This window comes from Panthera uncia, chromosome D2 (genome assembly GCF_023721935.1).
Source record: "Panthera uncia isolate 11264 chromosome D2, Puncia_PCG_1.0, whole genome shotgun sequence".
Classification (NCBI taxonomy): Eukaryota; Metazoa; Chordata; class Mammalia; order Carnivora; family Felidae; genus Panthera; species Panthera uncia.
Window position 1 is genome coordinate 45,259,973 of NC_064818.1, and position 9,056 is coordinate 45,269,028.

The following is a 9,056-nucleotide window of genomic DNA, read 5'->3' on the forward strand; positions in this document are numbered from 1 at the left end:
ACCGTGAAACCCATCAACAAAAAATGGGCAAATGTTCACTATTATATAGCTATAAAAATGAATAAACTACTGCCACATGGACAACTTAGATAAATCTTAGAAATATAGTATTGTGTGAAAAATCAAATTGCAAAAGGTGACAATTAGAATGATACCATTTTTACAAAGCACAGAAACAAGCAAAACTAAACAATAGAGAGTTTAAGGAATACATACATTTTCTTCATTAAATAATATTTTTAAAATCATTAGAATGATAAACACAAAATTCAGAAGAGTGGGTAGATAAGGAAAGAACACGCAGCAGGATACAGAGGTCATATTCTAGCTCTTTAACTGTGAGTGGGTGCATGGGTATTTGTGTTATTATTATGATTCGTTAGTAGAAGATTATATGCGAGTTTTTTCCAGATAAGTCCTGGTTTATGTGCATTATCTTGGTGCGGCTATAATAGCCCCTCCTTTCATTCCCAAAGGTTTGACAAAGGCCAAAAAGTTTAGATCATAAATTATATGGTCTCTTTATTCATAACTCCTTGTTAAAGACTCCGTAATTAATTTTTTAATGTTTATTTATTTTTGAGAGAGATACAGAGTGCGAGTGGGGGAAGGGCAGAGAGACAGGGAGACAGAATCCAAAGTAGGCTCCAGGCTCTGAGCTGTCAACACAGAGCCTGACACAGGGGCTTGAACCCACAAACCATGAGATCATGACCTGAGCCGAAGTCTGAAACTTAACGACTGAGCCACCCAGATGCCCCCCCTTTTTAAAATTTTTTTAATGTTTATTTTTGAAAGATTCCATAATTTAAATGTAATTAAAAATATTAATGCTAGAAGAATTGTTTTGATAGAAATTTAAATTATTTCAATCATTCTGGTCATAAGTGTCAATAGCTTTAAAAATTTACACAAGTTTTGACACATTAATCCCACTTTAAAAAGCATATTGAAGGAAATAATTGAGCAAACGAAGGATGTGTAAATAAGGGTGCTCACCACACAATTTTCGAAAATTAAAAATCAAACGACAAATAAAGACAAGAACCAACCTAAATTGGTCCATGTACGTAACGAAATAGCAGACAGGATAGCGTGTAGCGGTAAACTTATACCTTTACCTTCATCAACTGGCTTGAGTTGCTAAGCAAATTTGCATATGTATCTGTTTCCAGGGAAAGAAGGACGGTAAAGATTATAGACAAACATGGCCAGTGGTTACAGCCCACTTGTCCAAAACTTTGTGCAAATAAAGAACAGCACGACTTTGGACTATGGTTAGCAGAAGTAATAAGGTAAAGTAAGAGATGTGTGCATTCGGAAGTTGGCTACAGGGAATCCTGTACATAAACGTGATCCCATCTTACCGTAAGTAATTACATGTGTTGTTGTTGTTTTAATATTATTTCCTGATTATAAAAGTTATATTTATGCCTTTACATATATATGGCTTAATTTCTTCCCCTGTTTTTGCATGGCTGTACATAGGTCTGTTGCTGACCCAAGAATAATATTGTAATTCTAAATTTTCTCGAATACAGCCAGGTCATGATAAAAAGTATAAAGTCCATTAAAGTACTAATGCAAATTTCATTATTAAAGTAATCGATCTTGAAATAATGAAACTACCAAAACTAAAAGCAACTTTCATTCTGAATTTCTCTCCAGTGCCCCATGGGAGCTAAGGAGCTGGACATTCACCAAAGCAACTTTGGGGAATAAAGCCATGTTCAACAACAGGAAGTCCCTTTGGCTCAGGGTCTCGTGGCCAAAGAAATCTAGGAATGGCCTGTTAACATCCCAGCTCAAAGGGAGCTCAGGGAATGGATCATCTTTCTCAGGCTGAGCATCCAACCTCATTTATACTTGGCCATGTGCAGCCTGTGTGAGAATTAGGACATTATGGTGTATGCAGTATTTCCCACACTGTTGAAAAGAACTTAATTCTCAGCCCATATGTCTTACAAAATTGCAAAAGTTTCAATTTATCAAATAGAAAATCAGCAAAAATACAGGCTACTCAGACACCCTGTTTCTTTTCTTTTTTTCTTTAAAAAAATTTTTTTTAATGTTTATTTATTTTTGAAAGAGACGGAGACAGAGCTTGAGTGGGGGAGGGGCCAAAAGAGAGAGGGAGACACAGAATCTGAAACAGGCTCCAGGCTCTCAGCAGTCAGCGCAGAGCCCACGTGGGGCTGGAACTCAAAGACCGTGAGATCATGACCTGAGCCAAAGTCGGTCGCCTAACCAACTGAGCCACCCAGGCGCCCCCCAGACGCCCTGTTTCTTGACTTCAACCTTTAGTAGAGGATTGTCTAGCATCTGGGCATCTCAGGTGACGATGCGTGAAGCTTCTTGAAGAACACTAGCAAACATCTCACACTCTGCCTCATTTTCTCAGAAGGAATTAAGTGTTTTCCTAGGTTCCCTGCCTAGGATGTGAGCCTTGAGTCATCTACAAAGTCCCAATTCGCAGATGGGATTCTGTCCTGGAATCACAAGAGTTTAACATAAACACCATTTTCTTTGTATTAACAAATGTCACCATATAAATAAAGATTCCAAAAATGTGACCTACGTGAAAAATCTCTTCTTATCAACACACACCCAGAGATCTAACTTCTTGGGGAATATTCCCACAAGGATATTGCTAATTAAAGCACTAAGACGTGGGATGGAGGAGACAAAATTTTTGGAGAAACCATTTGGAGTTGAGTCAGGCTTTTAAAAAAGAAATTTAGAGTCAGCTATAAATGTCATGATTAAGAACACAGACTTGAGGTCAGATGACCTTGACCCTGAACTTAACCTCTCTGCATCTTAGTTTCTTCATTTGTAAAAGAGAAATAAAAATGTTATAAGGGTGGTTATTAGGAGTGAGGGTTGTTATTAGGAGTAAATGCATTAATATATCTGAACGTCCTAAAAAAATGATTGCCACATTGTAAGTGTAAGTGGTCGATGTTATTGTTATTTTTGTAATGTTGACTTACAAAGAGTAAACTCAAGTGTGAGTGAGCTATAAAATAAATATTACAAATCTGTACAATGGGGGACTTACAAACTTGGAAACTTATTGCATTCCCTCATAGATTAGCATAGGGTCCCTTACAGACCAGACAGGGCTTCTCACAAAAAAGTGAGAAGACTAGGGAATCCCAAGGGTCTAAAGTGAAAATTGTGGGGAAACCTCGTGGAGACAGAAGTCTCAGGGTGTGCATGTAGGAAATGGTGAAATGAAAGGTCTGGGCACCCCAGACCCAGTTTAGGCTGGTGGGGAGCTTTTTACTTGAGCTACCCTCCCCTAAATTGCCCAGATGAAACAAAAAGACAGCAGGGCCAGCCAGAGTCATGAGTTGTCATCAGTGCTGCATTAAAGGGAAGGGTGCCAGTGACAGCAGTGGATGTTGACGGGCCTACACATTCTAACACTATTTCCACCCCTTCCTCACCCTCTATACACAAAAGACTTCATCATGGAGGCCACATGATTCTTAGAACTGAAAGGCAAGCCAAGTTACTGAGCAGTCCCATGAAGGCTGCTAAGCCTGGTGGCTCAGGAGGAGGGGAGGTATGCAAACGAGTGCTTGAACCCAGGTCAGAAAGCCAAGCAGCCCCACCTAATCTGCCCTCAACTCTCTCAGAGAGGCTCACATGAGCTGGGATTGTGTTGCTGCTCTGGTTCATGTCACAAGCCAGGGCAGGGGGTCGTCCTGAGGTCATACGTTCACAGGGAGAAGTAATGAGATATCTGAACAGCACAAGAACTAAGTATGAAAAGCAGAAAAGCTAAACATATGATGACAGAAGAATCAGAGTTAATGGAACAGTAAAAAGCACAATAATTTAGCATAAGCATAAAAAACATACCCAAAGAGATAAGAGAGGATATTGGAAACATTAAGCAGAAACAAGCAGTTATGAAAAAGAAGAAAAATGAAATCACTGGGTATGAAAGTATGTAATTAAGGAACACTAGAAAGGAGATGAGTAGAAGGAAAATACAGCAGGAAAAGCAATCAGCAATCTTTGAAAAATCAGGTTTAGGAAGTCTCTCTGAAAAGGTAAGAAAGAGCAAAAAGAATAATAAGATGGATACTAAGAAGCTTGAAGGACAGAAATGAGAGTGTCAGCATCCATTAATTGGAGTATTGAATGAAGAGAAAAAAAAACTGAGCGGATATTTGGAGTAATGACACATTAATTTTCTCAGATACAGAGATTAAAGGTTTCAGACTGAGAAGGCTCAAAGAATGTTAAGAAGGATGTCTTAAGGGAGAAAAAAGACTTAAGTATGTTTTATTGAAATTAAATATTTTCACGGAAAAATAAAAAATTCTAAGAGCTTCCAGAGAGAAAACGTACATCACTGACAAAGGAAAACAGATCAGGTTATAGCCAATATCTCAAGAGAAACAATGGATGCAGCAATAAAATGGGGTACTCAAAAGAGAGGACTTTACATCAAGAATTTTATATCCAGCTAAACTCTCATTTAAATGCAAAGATAAAGTAAGGATATTCTCAGTAGTGTAAAACTTCACAGTCTCTTTCAAAACACTGACAAGAAATACTCCAGCAAAAAGAAATAGTTAAGAAGCCAATAAAAGATACTGGAAGTTAGGGTTAAAATGCTTTAAAAGTCTATTGCCCAAATGTGGAATTACCAAAAGAATGGAGAGAAATATAAATATATATAAACACATTTTAAATATGTATATTTTTAAAATGTCTTTTCTCCATTCTTCATTTTCCATCTCTTTTTATTTTTAAATAATTCAGGATACACACATACATATGCATACACACACACACATACACACATGTTTTAATAATTAAAATTTCTGATGATATGCATGGGGTGGGGTTGGGAGAGTGAAGATAAAGATGGGGAGAATATCAGATGGAAGTAAGCATACTCTAAAGTAATTACCTATTCCCAGGAAGACAAGTATTGACAAGCTCAAGAAATTAGGAGAAAATCATAGGGATAATCATGAGAGGTTTAGGGATAAGCATCAGAATAACAAAAATAGACTGTGTGAATTTTATTTTATTTTATTTTTTTAATGTTTATTTATTTTTGAGAGAGAGAGACAGAGCACGAGTCGGGGAGGGGCAGAGAACGAGAGAGAGATGTAGAGTTGGAAGCAGGCTCCGGGCTCCAAGCTGTCAGCACAGAGCCCAAGGCCAAGCTCGAACCCATGAACCATGAGACCATGACCTGAACTGAAGTTGGATGCCTAACCAACTGAGCCACCCAGGAGCTCATGACTATGTGAATTTTAAATGAAGAGAAGAAAAATTATTGTAATGGAATATGAGAGAGGAGAATAAAAAACAAATAACAACAAAAAACAAAGTGAAGGGAAATGGTAAAAACATAGGACAGAAATAATTGTAACCTAAAACAATCACAAAATAAGTAAAATAAATGTATGTGTAAAAATAACATTGTGACTTTGAAGTAAAACAAAGATTTCTTTTTTTTTTTTAACTTTTTTTTTTTTTTTTTTTTTGAGACAGAGAGAGACAGAGCATGAACGGGGGAGGGCCAGAGAGAAAGGGAGGCACAGAATCTGAAACAGGCTCCGGGCTCTGAGCTGTCAGCACAGAGCCCGACGCGGGGCTCGAACTCACGGACTGCAAGATCATGACCTGAGCCGAAGTCGGATGCTTAACTGACTGAGCCACCCAGGTGCCCCAGAAATCTTTTTAAGATTTCTTTAAAAAGACTCAAAACAGAGGCACCTGGGTGGCTGATTTCGGCTCAGGTCATGATCTCATAGTTCATGAGTTGGAGCCCCGCATCAGACTCTGCTCTGTTCCTGTGGAGCCTACTTGAGATTCTCTCTCCCTCTCTCTCTGCTCCTCCTCTACTTGCTTTCTCTCTCTCAAAATAAATAAATAAACTTAAAAAAAAAGACACAAAACATAATATAGAAAATTTTATATATTGTAATTTATGAAAACTAAGAACTTTCATGCATCAAAAGACATCATTTAACAGAGCGCAAATGCAACTTGCAGAAGGGGAGAAGATACTGATAATGCATGTATTTGACACAGTTCTCATTTCGAGGCCTTAATATTTTTATAAATTGGTAAAACTACACAAACACTCAATAGAAAAAATGGACCAAAGACTTAAGGATGCACTTCACACTCACAAAAAACAAACAAACAAAGAAATAAAAAAACAACACTCATGGCCAAGAAGTATATAAAAAGATGCTCAATTAAATTTATTAGCAGAGAAATACAAAGTAATATTTCAGCATAATTCTGCTACCCCCCACCCACCTAGAATGATAAAAGCAGAAAATGCCAAGGGTTGGTGAAAATGTAGAGCCTCCAGATCCCTCATATATCACTGATGGGAGTATAAATTTGTACAACTAAAACATGCTTAGCAGCATCTGCTAAGATTAAATATATACATACTCTATGACCTGGCAATTCTGCTTCTAGGTAATATACCCAAGAGAAATGTAGATATGTGTTTACGTGTGTCTACCGGAAGGCATGCACTAGAACGTTCATGGCCGTCCAAATAATAATAGCAAAAATAAGGAAATCATTAAAATGCCTAATAACTAAGTAGATATAGTGTATATTCACACAATGGAAGCCTATAGAGCAGTGAACCTGAACAATCAAAATAGTTACACAACAATGTGGACTGATCTCACAAACCTAATATAAGCAAAAGACAGATACATTTGAGTAAAGTACAAAAACAGGTCAAATTAATCTATGCTTTCCTAAGTCAGGATAGTGTTTTCTGTTGCAGGGGGTAATGCCTGAAAGGGAACACAAGAGAACTTCTGGGGTCCTGATAAAGAACTGGGGGCTTTGCATGGATGTGTTCTTTTTATGAAATTCTTTGAGCTCTGTATTTTGATCTATATACATTTTCTGTATATAAATTGAACTTCAGTACAAATTTAAGGATATAAATAGGGACAACTCACTAACTATAAGACAGAAACATTAATATTGGATTTTTTTTTAATTCCGTGTCATCTATTTGATGTTAAACAAAGACATATTTTAAAAAGAAATTCATAAAAGTTGAATATAAGAAACAAAAAAATAGCAGCCAAATACAAAAAGCAGGGTAGCCATTTCAATATTGAATAAAACAGAATTTAAGATGTTAAATAAACATAAGAAGGAAAGGTGGATATTACGTATCTTGGTAAAAAAAAAAAATAGGGTAAGAAAATAAAATGATAATACAAATGTAGGAACTTAAAAATATGATCTAAAAATATATAGAGCACCAATGAAAGAATCACAGGGAGACATAAACAGTTATAGGTGGAGAATATCATGTCTTTGGAAACTGAGAGATCAAGTAGACGAAAATAAGCAAGAAGGAAACAATTTGAATAACATTATAAATAAGTTCATACTAATACATTTATACTCAACAAAGACACAATATAAATTTTGCAACACATCCTTTTACTCACATCTTTTGGCAACATCTTAATTATATGACCAGAACTAACAGCAAAGAGGCTGAGAAACATCGTCTAAATGCATATGTCCTGCATAAAATTGAGGGATTTATTACTAAGGTAAAGGGGAGGAGAAAAAGCCACACAGAGCAAATTATTCACAAAACTGGTTCATTACAATTACTAATACAATAGACCTCTAACAAGATCTGTGAAAAGGGAAAAGAGAAATAACATAAAAATAAATAAAATACTATCACGTAATTGATAGTTTTTTAAAAAAAAAATTATAAAGGGGCACCTGGGTAGCTTAGTTGATTAAGCAACTGACTCTTTTAAAAAAAAAAAAATAAGCAACTGACTCTTGATCTCTGCTCAGGTCATGATCTCATGGTTCCTGAGATTGAGCCCTGCATGGGGCTCTGCACTGACTGTGCAGAGCCTGTTTGGTATTCTCTCTCTCGCTCTTTCTCTGTCCCTCCCCGGCTTGTTCTCTTTCTCTCAAAATAAATAAATAAACATTTAAAAAATAATAATTTTATAAAGACCTATATAACTGGGGCACCTGGGTGGCTCAGTTGGTTAAGCACCCAACTTCGGCTCAGGTCATGATCTCACGGTCTGTGTGTTCGAGCCCCGCATCGGGCTCTATGCTGACAGCTCAGAGACTGGAGCCTGCTTCAGATTCTGTGTCTCCCTCTCTCTCTGCCCCTCCCCTGCTAACACTCCGTCTCTCTCTGTCTTTCAATAATAAATCAACATTAAAAATTTTTTTTAAAAAGGCCTATATGACCAAAATCAAAAACCTCAAAAAATGCACAAAAATGGGTAAAATTTAAAAATGCAAAAATTAACATGAGAAGAAATACATAAAGATACCAATGGCCATCAAAAAATTGAAAAGAGAATCAAAGACATTCTTCCTTTTAAAAACCATATTTATATGACCTTGTAAGTGAACTCCACCAAATTTTATAAGAATAAATAATTCTTACATACATTTTTACAGAAAAAAAATGAGTAACATGTATCCTACTCATTTTAATAAAAGCTCTTATTACCTGGATCCCAAAATCAGATAATGGAAGTATAAAAAGAGCATTCATATATAAATATAGATATATATCTTTACATAAAATATTCACAAATAAAATTCAACTTCTTACCTTAAAAAAACTGATAAACTCTGACCAAACAGGGTTTTATTCAAGGAATTAAAGAATGATTTAAATCAGAAAAATCTGTCAATGCAATGTTTTGTATTTGTGGGTCAAAAGAGAAAAATTACATGATCTGAGTAGATCTTACAAATGAATTTAATTAAGTCCAACACCTAGTTATGGTTTTTAAAAACAACAACAAAAAATGATGTTGAAAAGGAAAAAATAAAACTGCTATTCCTTCCCAATGAAATGATTACCTGAATAAAACCTCAACAGAATGTGTAATCGTGGAAATTAATAAAGGAGCTAAGGTAGGTATTTGAATTCAAAGTGACTGTATAAAGCAATGGCTTTCTTTTATAGCAGCAAAAATAAATTCAAAAATACATTCAAATATTAAGATACCATTCATTGTAGCAACATAAAT